This window comes from Phascolarctos cinereus, unplaced genomic scaffold (assembly GCF_003287225.1).
Source record: "Phascolarctos cinereus isolate Bilbo 61053 unplaced genomic scaffold, phaCin_HiC Scaffold_5;HRSCAF=322, whole genome shotgun sequence".
In the NCBI taxonomy this organism is placed as follows: Eukaryota; Metazoa; Chordata; class Mammalia; order Diprotodontia; family Phascolarctidae; genus Phascolarctos; species Phascolarctos cinereus.
This window is the reverse complement of record NW_027555958.1, coordinates 59337130-59347795: the sequence shown is the minus strand read 5'-3', so window position 1 is coordinate 59347795 and position 10666 is coordinate 59337130.

Sequence of the window (10666 nt, the reverse complement as noted above, 5' to 3'; positions counted from 1 at the left end):
CTCCACTGCGCCACTTAGCTGCAAAGAATTGGAAATTGAGAGGATGCCCATCAATTGGGGAATGGCTGAGCAAGTTGTAGCATATGAATGTAACAGAGTACTATTGTGGTATAAGAAATGATGAACAGGTTGACTTCAGAAAAACCTGGAAAGACTTCTATGAACTGATGCTGAGTGAAGTGAGCAGAACCAAGAGAACGTTGTACACAATAACAGCCATGTTGTTCGATGACTGATATTGATAAACTTAACCCTTCTCAGCAATGCAAGGATCTAAGACACCTCCAGAAGCCTCGTGATGGAAAATGCTATCCACATCCAAAGAAAGAACTATGGAAGTTGAATTGCTATCTTTTTTTTTCTCTTATGTTGAGTTTTGTTTCCTCTTTCTGATGGTTCCTCCTATTGGTTTTAATTTTTGCTTACAACATCACTAATGTGAAAATATGTTTAATAGGAATGTAAATGTATAGCCTATATCAGATTGTGCACCATCTTGGGGAGGGCGGTAGGGAGGAAGGGGGAGAAAAATTTTAAATTCAAAAGCATATGGAAGTGATTGTTGATAAATCAAAATAAATTAATAAAAGAAAAAAAGAAAAAAGAAAAAAAAGAAAATTATGTACCCGAGATCCAGTCTCGAGCTTACCCAGGTAAACATCTGCACTTGCTATGATGTAGCCACTGTGGCTGCTGCTAGGGAGGGCAGAGGGAGTGAGGTCCCCTTTGTCCATTCAACTGAAATATAAGCGGGAGGTGGCAAAGCCCCAGTGAACTCAAAAGAATGGAAGAGAGTGAGAACAGAAGTTGTTTCTCCTTTTGAGCCTACTGAGTGGATGGTTCTTCCTGCTCAGTCATTAGTCATCTTTAATGGAGTTTCTAGTTATGGGGACCATGAGGATCAGTCTCTGCTTATTTAATTAATTAATTTATTTAAATTGTAAAGGAAAGAGGTTTATCAGTACCAGATCTTAAACTGTATTATAAGGCAGTAATTATCAAAAACTATCCAGTATTGGCTAAGAAATAGAAAGGTGGATCAATGGAACAGAGTAGACAATACAATGCACAGGAGAACATGATTAGAATAACCTTGTGTTTGACAAATATAAAGATTTAAGCTTGTGGGATAAGAATTTGCTATTTGGTAAAAATTGTTGGGAAAACTGGAAAGTGGTCTGGCAGAAATTGGGTATAGACCAATATCTTACAGGATTTGCCAAGATAAGGTCAAAATGGATATGTGTCCTAGATATAAAGTGAGATATCATAAGTAAATTAGAAGAACATGGGACATATTACCTAACAGACTTAAGGATAGGCAAAAAATTTACAAATAAACAAGAGATAGAGAGCAGTGTGAGGTGTAAAATGGATAACTTCAATTACATTAAATTAAAAAGGTTTTGTACAAATAAATGTATCCAAGATCAGAAGGAAAGCAGAAAATTTTGGGGGAAAGTTTATAGACAATTTCTCAGATAAAGGTCTCATCTCAAATATATTGAAAATTTTATCAGATTTGTAAGAATGTATATCATTTCCCAGTTGATAAATAGTCAAAGGATATGAACAGGCAGTTTTTGGATGAAGAAATCAAAGCTATCAATAGTCATATGAAAAAATACTCTAAAGCACCATTGACGAGAGAAATGCAAATGAAAACAGTTTTGAGATATCATCTCACACTTATCAGATTGGCTAAAATGATAAAAGGGAAAAAAGACAATTGTTGAAAGGGATGTAGAAAAATTGGGACACGCTGTTGGTGGAACTGAACTGATCCAACCATTTTGGAGAGCAATCTGGAATTGTGGCCAAAGAGTTTTAAAACTGTGTATACCCTTTGACCTAGCAATACTATTAGGTATTCCCAGGTGATCAGAGAAAAAGGAAAAGAACATATATGTTCTAAAATATTTATAGCAGCTCTCTTTGTGGTGGCAAAGAACTAGAAATTGAGGGGATGCCCATCAATTGAGGAATGGCTAAACAAATAGCGGTGTATGATTGTGATAGATTGCTACTGTGCTGTAAGAAATTATGAGCAGGTTGATTTTAGAAAAACATGGGAAGACTTGCATGAAATAATCAAGAATGAAATGAGCAGAACCAAGAAAACATTGTATACAGTAACAGCAATATTATTTAAAGGATAACTGTGAACAACTGAGTTATTCTAAGTATTATAAATACTCAAATCAACTAGGAAGGACCTATGAAGGAAGATGCTATCCACCTCCAGAGAAAGAACTGGTAAAAAGAAGTATGCATAGTATGGTTTTACATATCTATCTATCTCAAATGGTGGCTTCCCTAGTTTGGGGTGGGGAGGGAAGGAGACAGTTGGGAACTTAAAATATAACAAAAAATTAAATTAAAAAAATAGAAAAAAGTTTCAATTAATAAGCATTTATTTTTTTCTCCCTACATCCCCTGCCCCCAACATACATACATACATACATATATATATATATATATATATATATATATATATATATATTTTAGCGAAGTGCCTACCAGCAGGGGACTCAGCAAAGAGCCCTTTCCCACACATGCTTCAAGAGATAGTCCCCGGAGACCACGCTCTAGCATCTAGCAGTTCTTGGTGGCTCCTCTGATTATCTCCTTTACATAAATAAGGTTACTAGCCTGGAGGAAGGCTCCCTCGAGGAATTTGGCTGAAGGGGTTGGGGTTAGGCATAGAGGAGGCTACAGTTCTTTTCCCTCTTCTAATGTAGTCTTAAGTGGCAGTGGCACTGAATTTGCAGTCAGAAGCCCTTGTGTTCAGCTGCTTCTGGGTCATGTGCTGGGCTTAGAGTCAGGAAGATTTGAGTTCAGATCTGTTAATAGTTATATGACCCTGGGCAAGTCAATTAATTCCTGTTTGCCTCAGTTTCCCCATCTGTAAAATGGAGGTAACAATAGCACCTACCTCCCAGGATTGTCTTGAGGATCAAATGAGGTGATAATTATAAAGTGCTTAGCACAGAGCCTGGCACGTAGTAAGTGCTTTATAAATGTTAGCTATCATCATCTTCATCATTCTTCTTCTGTGGCTCCTTGAGGAGGTTAACCAATCTAGGTCTCTGTTTCTTCATCTGCAAAACAAAGCCATTGCACTAAGGGATCCATAGGGCTCCTCCCAGCTCTGGTTCCCATGACCTCATCCCTGTTTTAGTCTTTTATCTTGTTTCTCAGGTATCTAAATTAGAGAATTTCTGCAGCTGCTCTTCAGTTGTTGTTCCACTGATCTTTTCATCTTCTAACTAGTCCCTCACGATGAGCAGGTGTCAGTCTCTCTCCTTTCCAGGATTCAAAGGCTTTCCTTTTCTCTGACTAACTGATAACCTTTTTCCTTCACCTCCAACCTGAAGCCAGCCCCTGAATTCTCCTTGACTTGCCCAAACCATAGAACACAGGAGTCAGAAAGGAAAGAGTCATGGGAATGGGCTGGGGAGTGTGCCTGTAGTTCTCTTTGGCCCTCTGGGGTTGAATATACTAACTGGCATTTATGGAATGCTTTAGGGTCTACTCTCTGATTTATTTGTTAAAACCAGCCAGTAAGCTAAGTATTACAGGCATTATTATCCTCGTTTTACAGATAAGGAAACTGAAACTCAGGGGGATAAATGACTTGCTCCTGGTTGAACAACTAGTAAGTGGAAGTGACAGGGTTAGAACACAGGGCTCATGATTTCTAATCCAGTGCCCCCTCCATTATATCACACTGCCTCTCAGAATAAATCCTAGTTGTTTTTTATCAATCTCAAGAGCCACCTTCTTTCCTCTAAAGCCAGATGCTCCCATTTGGGACATGTCAATTTAAGGATGTTCAATCCTCCTGCCAATTCGTAAACATTTTAAGAACATCTGGCCTCCATTTGTAGACGTGCCATATCGACCCAAATGTACAGTACCTTCTAAAATGAGATCTTTTTTCTTTTGAAATATTTATTCTTTATAATTATGTATAAAAACAATTTTTAACATTTTTTTTTAAATTTTGAAGTTCCAATTTTTCTCCCGACCCACCCCCATTGAAAAGGCAAGCAATTTGATATAGGTTATACATATGCAGTCATGGAAAACCAAAAAACAAAAATCCCAGAAAATGAAGAAAGTAAAAAAGTATGTTTCAATCTGTGTTCAAACTCCATCGGTTCTTTCTCTGGCGGTGGATAGTATTTTTCATCAGAAATCCTTCAGTATTATCTTGAATCTTTGTATTGCTGAGAATAGCTAACTAATTTGAAGTTGATTATCATACAATAGTGCTGTTGCTGTGTACAATGTTGTCCTGGTTCTGCTCATTTTACTTTGTATCAGTTCATGTGAGTCTTTCCAGGTTTTTCTGTTCATCATTTCTTATAGCACAATAGTATTCCATCACAACCATATACCAAAACTTGTTCAATCATTCTCCAATTGATGGACATCCCTTCAATTTACAGTTCTTTGCCTCCAGAAAAAGAGCTGCTATAAATATTTTTGTACATATAGGTCCTTTTCCTTTAAAATTTTTAAATCTCTTTGGGATACAGACCTACTAGTGGTATTGCTGGGTCAAAGGTTATGCAAAATTTTATAGCTTTTTGGGCATAGTTCCAAATCGCCCTCCAGAATGGTTAGATCAGTTCACAACTCCATCAGCAACCCGTAAGTCCCGATTTTCTCACGTCCCCTCCAACATTTGTCATTTTCCTTTTCTGTCTTATTAGCCCATCTTATAGGTTTGAGGTGTTACCTCAGAGTTTGTTTTAGTTTGCATTTCTCTAATCAAAGGTGATCTAGAGCATTTTTTTTCATGTGACTATAAAGAGTTTTGATTTTTTCTTCTGAAAACTGCCTTTTTATATCCTTTGATCATTTTCAGTTGGGGAATGACTTCTTTCTTTATAAATTTGACTCTATTCTCTATATTTTTAAGAAATGAGGCCTTTATCAGAAAAACTTGCTGTAAATTTTTTTTGCAGTTATGATTACTGCTTATTTCCCTCCATTCTATTCTTCTCCCCTTCTCCCCATCCCTTTTATCCTTCTATCTTTCTCTTTTCACCCTACCTTCTCAACAGTATTTTGCTTCTGACCACTGTCTCCCCCAGTCTGCCCTTCTATCTAGCCCTGTCCCCTTACCTTGTCCCCTTCCCCTCCTACTTCCCTGTGGGGTAAGATAGATTCCTATACCCAGTTCAGTGTGTATGTTATTCCCTCTTTATGCCACTTCCATTCAGAGTAAGGTTCAAATTTTGTCCTCTACTCCCATCATCTTCCCTTCCATTGTAAAAGCTCTTTCTTGCCTCTTTTATATGAGATAATTTCCCCCATTCTACCTCTCCCTTTCCCCTTTTCATAGTCCCTTTCTCACCTCTTAATTTTATTTTTTTAGATATCATCTCATCATAATCAACTCACATCCATGTCCCCTGTCTGTGTAATCCTTCCAACTGTCCAAATGATAAAGTAAATGAGGTCTTTTTTAATTAAAAAAATATACGCTGAAAAAATAATCCTACAGAATTACCATTTAAAAATATTTACTGTGAATGGTTTTTTTTTTGGGGGGGTGCAGATGGAGGTAGCATTTCTTTTAATTAAAAAAAGTTTTGCTTTTTTTTTTTCCAGTCTAAAAGTCTTGTCAGGACCATTTGAGTCTCTCCCTGGAGGGGTGGGGAAGGGGAACTCTTCTTTCACTCTCATTACATGGCAGCTACTGAGCTAGATATCTTGGCTAGGTCTTTTGTTCAGCTGGACTTACTGGACTTGCTCTTTGCAGAGCCTATTGCTTCACTAATTGGCCGTAGCCTCTGATTGTCTTCAGCTTCTGGCTCAAATGAAACCCTTGACTAGGGAATTTCTAGACTCTTTCAGAAAGAATTGGAACTCTCTTACCCTGGGACCAGTGGGAAGCCTTCCTAGTTCCTTCAGAGTCTCATTCCTGAGACCTGCCTTTTCTAGAGCAGGATCCTGGCTCTCTCCACTATATAGCTGGCCTTGGAAATCTCCTTTCTGCCTGCAGGGATCTGCAGGGATCACGCTGTTCAGAGAATTCAGACTCCCTCCTCTACACAGAAGGCAATGTCCTTGAATTCAGCTTTCAGCCTGAATGGTAGGTACATGTTGTCTGTGGCCATGTGCTGCTGCTGCAAGATGTGATTGTCGATGGGAGGAGGAAGAAAGAGAAATCCCTTCCTCTTGTTACATTCTTCAAAAGGCACAAGGGTAAAGGTAAAGAAAGAACTTTTTCCTCAGAGCTAACTTGCTTTTTAAAGGCTACCTGGGGGTAATAGCAATCCTTCAGCCAGCCATTTTATACAAGTGCCCTATGTCCCATCAGTTAATTTCATTCAGTGGTCAGAATGATAGAGGAACTTCTTCATTTTGATCTGCAGCTAACAATGGCCCACAGTATTATGTTATCAGTTGTATTATGTTGTTCAGGAAATACCCCAATTTGATTAGGAATTGATTCACTCTCTTCATATGAGTATTTGGTATCTTGAATCAAAATTATTGCATTCTCTTCTACTCCCTTTCTGCCTCTTGTTCTGAGAACTGTAACCAATTCAACGCTACCATTGCTTCTAGAAAGGGCATGTCTGTGGATCTCCGTATTGTTCTATTTTGTGTCTTTGTGGCTTCCCAGATCATGATGCTCTTCCCCGGCTGCCCTTTTCTTATCGTCTCCTCCATTCTGGAGCAGTCTTACAGCTAGCTGGCAGAACTGATAGTTCAGGGGTCTTGGAATCAGGAAGATCAGAGTTTGAATCCTGCCTCAGACACTTAGTATCATTCTTAGGACAAGCCTCTCTTTCCCCCTCTGAAAAATGGTAATAATAATCACACCTACGTCATAGTCTTGTGCTGAGGATCAAGTAAGATAACATATTCAGTGCTTTGCAAACCTTGAAGTACTTTATAAACACTAGCTATTATTACTGCTATAAATTTGTGTTTGCACCCTTAGCAGTATTTGATACACAGTACGCATTTTATAAATTATTTTCATTCATTTTTATTTAAAATGTTTTATTGATATCTTTTGTTTTAACATAGTATCCATTTCTGGAAATAGTAACATGCTTCCCCACCCCCATCCACCTATTCCCTTCCCCCCAAGCCCCCCCAAAAAGAAAAGAAAAACTAGCAAAAATGACTGATTCCATAGGCAACATTTTGCCTCTCTACATCCCCCTTCCGCCTTCATTTTTGGTCAAGAGGAAGAAGGCATGTTGTATCTGTTGTCCAGGATTAAAATTGGCTATTACAGGTGCTTACAGAGTTCAGCTTCCTTTTATATATTTAGGTTTATAGAAGCTGGATTTGGGGTAAAGTGAGGCCTATAGTCAGATCAATACAGAATTAAAAATAATTTGGCATTAAATTGTCATCAGTTTTGTTTTTGGAGTACAGGACAATGACAAATAGATTCATGTTTCAGAATGCTACATTACCCTTTCTAGAGGATTTCCTTTCTTACTATCAACTTGTGGTTAACCTGAAGCTTCTGTGACTGGGTGCTCTGGTCAAAACACATTTCTATAAATACATCTTCAGGAGGGACTCTTGGTGTGGCCAACTGAGATAACTAAGTCATTGGGTTTTAGAAAGATCAGTGTCATAGTAGGGAGAAAACCTGCATGCTATTTCTGTTGGTGTTACTTGGTCACCATTGAACCTATGAAAGTTACTGGAATAAGTGAGAATAAATGGAATAAGCCTCAGTTTCCTCATTTATATAATAGATATAATACTAACTTTTTGCCTACCTTACAGAATTGTTATGAATAACATATATGAAAATTTGCTGAAAACTGCAAAGTGCTATTCAAATGTAAAGCAAGATTGATTATGGGAAGTAAAGATTAGCTATGTATATATGTATAAACACACACACACATATTTACATTTAGAAGTTTTCTACTTTTAATTAATGGATTTAATGATACAGTGGCTAAAATCCTAAAAGGAAGATCATAATATAGAAGAATGTGAAATAAAATACTTTGTTTGGAGAGCAAAATTAAATGGTAAATAAATAGAAAACTTAGCTTAATCATCTAACTCTTCTAATGATGTAGTCCTGGGCTATGTACACATATATATGCTGTGAAAATAAAACTATGATATACATATACATATGTTTTATTGTTGCTTTTTGATTCTATATTCATTATGCACATTTCTGAATGTGTCCTCTCCCCTTCACAGTGAGGATTCCTTTTCTTTTGGGAGTGGAGGTGGGTGGGCTGGGCCTATGCTTTTATCAGTTGAGGGAGCTTCCTGGTAAGGAAAGTCACTCTACCATCACAGATTTGGCAATTGTACTTATTTCTTAGAGGGTTCCTTGGACACTAAGAGGTTGAGTGTTTGCCCAGGATCTCACATCTACTATGTGTCAGAAGTGGGATGTGAAACCTCCCCAATACAAGGTCTTCCTGACCCTGAGGCCAGCAATCTCTAGTCACTATCCCATAGTGCTTCTCAGTGACTCTTCCCTTCTAAGAAAGATTAAAAAAAGAAAAAGAAAAAACAGTTCAGCAAATCCAAAACACAATGCAGCCACATCTGAGACCATAGGTAACATGTGATATCCAGAGACCTCCAGAGGAAGAAATGCTTTTTATCCTTTGTTCTCTAGAACCAAAATTGTTCATTGCAGTTAATTTGAGGACATTTGCCTTTCAGTATTATTTTTCCTTACATTATTATATTTATCATTTACACCATTTGGGTTTTGGGGTTCCTTTGACCTTCTAAATGTTTCTTCCTTGTTGTTCCTTATGTTGAAGTAATATTCTGTTACATTCATATACCATAATTTATTCAGCTATTTCCCAATCGATGGGCACCCACTTTGTTTCCAGTTTTTTGCTACCACAAAAAGTCCTACTATGAATATTTTATACATACGGTCTTTCCTTCTGTCATTGACTTTCTGACCTTGTATATGCCCACTAACCATTTGTTTTTGTTGATTGATTTCCTTTGCCCGACCCTCTTTCTTGAATTCTGGGTTCTTAACTACTCATTTTACCTCATAGAGCTTATTTCCCTATAGAATTTTTAACTCTTGTAAAATAACATGCACAAAGGACAGTTTGGTCTTCCTCTCAAAGGAGAAAGTAAAAAAGGCTTGCCAGATGCCTTTCTGCTTTTCAGGTTTATCAGGGAGAATGAAGTATTCCTTCAATGTGCCCTAAGAAGGAAACAAAGGGGGAAAAGGAAGAGGAATAGAGGAATCAACCTGAGTTATGAAGTTTGATGATAAAAAGATGTGATAGTGAATTCAGTAAGGGGTGCAGGAGGCTCATTGGAGCTATGACAGAGGGAGGGGTCTCTTAGAGCAGTGGTTCTTACTTTTTTTTGGTCTCAGGACCCCTTTACAATGTTAAAAATTACCAAGAACCCCAAAGAGCTTTTGTTTATATGAGCTATACCTGTTGTATTAAAAACTAAAACAGATATGTTTTAAAATATTTAATTCATTTAAAATCATAACAGACCTATTACATGTTAACACAAATATTTTATGAAAAGTATATTTTTAAGGAAAAAAACTTAGAAGAATTACATTGTTTTACATATTTTTGTGAATCTATTTAATGTCTAGGTTAATAGAAGATAGCCAGAATCTCATATTTGCTTCTGAGTTTAATTAGCTACAATATGCTCTTTTATTGAAATATATGGAGCAAGCCTGGCCTTACACAGATATGTAGGTGGAAAAGGGAAGAATATTTTAATAGGCAAATAATGTTTTAGTGTTATTATGAAAATAGTTTTGACCTCCTAGACACTCTGAAGGGGTCTTGGGGATCACTAGGGATGTGTGGACCATACTTTGAGAACCACTAACTTAGAGGATGCAACTGATCCTTCTGAGGCAGATTCTTATCTCTGAGAAATGACCCTGTGAATCCACATATGCGACCATAGGTCATCCAGTATTGGTCAGAGGAAGAAGAGAAATAGTGATTGGACAAACTTCCTTCTAAGAGGTCCTGAGGCACGTGTTTATGTGATATGAATAGTAGAAGAGTCAGATTCTTGGGGCATGAATGTAGAATAAAACTGAGAGGATTTGAAGACTTATCAGGCCTAGAGACCACTACTCATTTCTGGTAATCCCCATGGGTAAAATTATACAACCAGCAAGAACCTAGAAAGCACCACTAGGGATTATGAAGTCCTAGAAAGTGAAAATCTTAGAAGGAGAGAGATAGCATTTTCTTCACTGCTGCTGATTGGAGTTTCTGAAGACAAAGGATAATTTTGGAAATGGTTAAGAGGATGGTGTCTGAGGATGGGGTTTAAATTTCTGGGCCATGGAATAAAATATAGAATTGGTGAATCCTTTGCAATTTGTGAATATACAAAATGAGGTCTGCTAAAACATATTTGCTTGTAGTCTTGACATTCTGATCAAGAAGGCTTTAAATCAAAAGTAGAGGGGGAAGAAGAAAAATTTCCCCCTTCTATCTGCCAAACCAGATTCCACAGAGAGTGGCAGGTATAACATGGGAAAAAGAATATCAGAAGAAAGAATTAGTAATTCACAGGGGACACTATCAAGAATAGAACTAGCAATAAAACTCATAGGCATAGAGGTTTATACACAACTGAATGGATTATAAGTAAGGTCAACTAGATAGCTAAATGCAAC